Here is a 1,557-nt window from a genome sequence, read left to right on the forward strand (position 1 = left end):
TAACAAGAAGGAATGGCATGAGAGACTATACGAGGCGTTGTGGGCGTATATATCATACTCCCACCGGCTCTACCCCTTTCGCTTTGACATTTGGATCCGAAGCAGTCCTTCCTTTGGAAGTTGAATTGCCTTCATTGCGGGTCGCTATAAGCAACAACATCACCAGCAATGAAAACTTTTGACTGAGGCTGGAAGAGCTTGATAGCCTCGAAGGGCTTAGACTGCAGGCTCAACAAAACCTTGAGTTGTACCGCTCTCGCATGGCCAGAGCTCATGACAGATTAGTGAGACCAAGAACCTTTATAGCTGGAGATTTGGTGTTGGTTCTACGCCGCCCAATCGTGTCTCATCGTCAAAGGCATGGCAAGTTTGAACCCACTTGGGAAGGACCTTTCGTGATCGACAAAGTTTATGAAGGAGGAGCTTACTTGTTGATTGACGCAGAAGGGTCTCACCCGATGCCTCCTATCAACGGGCGATACTTGAAGAAATATTTTGCCTAGTCTCTATTGTTTGTACTTATTATACTTTGATAGGAAATTATCTTTAAGCACATGCACTTTGTAATCTACATTTACGAAGCATTAAAGAATGTGTGTTTTGTTAAGATTTTCATTAGATGGACTGCTTGTGATGATGCCCTTGCATGTGCCAATATATCATTCGTAATTCACAACAACTTTTAGTAGAAGAAATCTTGCGTTTCTCTTAATTTAATTGTTGGCTCGCAATTCAGGCAAAGTGGAAGTCCTACAGGCAGCTTATACCTGGTGTGACCACCAATTTTTATGAGAAAAGCCTCGCCTTTTTCTCACATTGCCTTCCGTTGATCCGCCCTACGTAGGGTCCGAAGACTATTGCTCCCGCTCAACGAGAGTATGGTTGACATACACGTCATGTCCATCCTTATGAATGTGGAACGCATGTTTGTGCCACTCACTTTGAATGGGTGCAGTTGAAATCGTCTTATCAAGGTAGTTTAGCTTAAAGGCTATACATTCACGTGGAAGAGATATCGGTGATCCAACCCCACCCTTTTCTTCCCCGCGGTATGGGCTGCTTTAGTCACCGCGTCAAAAAAAAAAAAGGAGCTCATTCTATGTGAATTGGCTTACTTCATATGTCCGACATCTGACACTTCTAGAACCATGAGACGTTCTAATCAGAGCTTTCATGGGGATGCCTTGTCTCATGACAAGTCTTTGGCTCCATAGTCGTATGTTTTAATGTTACTCAATCCATACAATGTACTACTCAGCCATACTACGAGAACATCTCGTTTCTAGACGTGTTAGGCTTTATCGCCACATATCGCGTCGTCGCGCATGGTGGGGATTGCTTGGCTCGGCCTCACCGACCCATCTCAGATTGCTAGACTGCTTTGTCCATCTAGCATGTTATGCCTCTCGAACTTCATGACGTCCTAGTCGGTTCTTTTATGAGGGTGGCTCGTCTCATGACGGCCCGTTGGCTCCATAGCCATATACTACGATGTGCCTCGAGCTATACGACTGTAGAGTCTGCTCTGTTATGAGGACATCTTGTCTTTTGACATTT

General features: G+C 44.7%; 1 protein-coding gene across 2 annotated transcripts in view; it reads right to left on the bottom strand.

Moving 5' to 3' along the window:
* The window catches only part of LOC110029442 (endoplasmic reticulum oxidoreductin-1), a 77,700-nt gene that overhangs the window by 56,805 nt on the left and 19,338 nt on the right, over positions 1–1,557 (bottom strand). The window lies entirely within an intron of this gene.

Source organism: Phalaenopsis equestris, unplaced genomic scaffold, assembly GCF_001263595.1.
Source record: "Phalaenopsis equestris unplaced genomic scaffold, ASM126359v1 Scaffold000572, whole genome shotgun sequence".
Taxonomy (NCBI): Eukaryota; Viridiplantae; Streptophyta; class Magnoliopsida; order Asparagales; family Orchidaceae; genus Phalaenopsis; species Phalaenopsis equestris.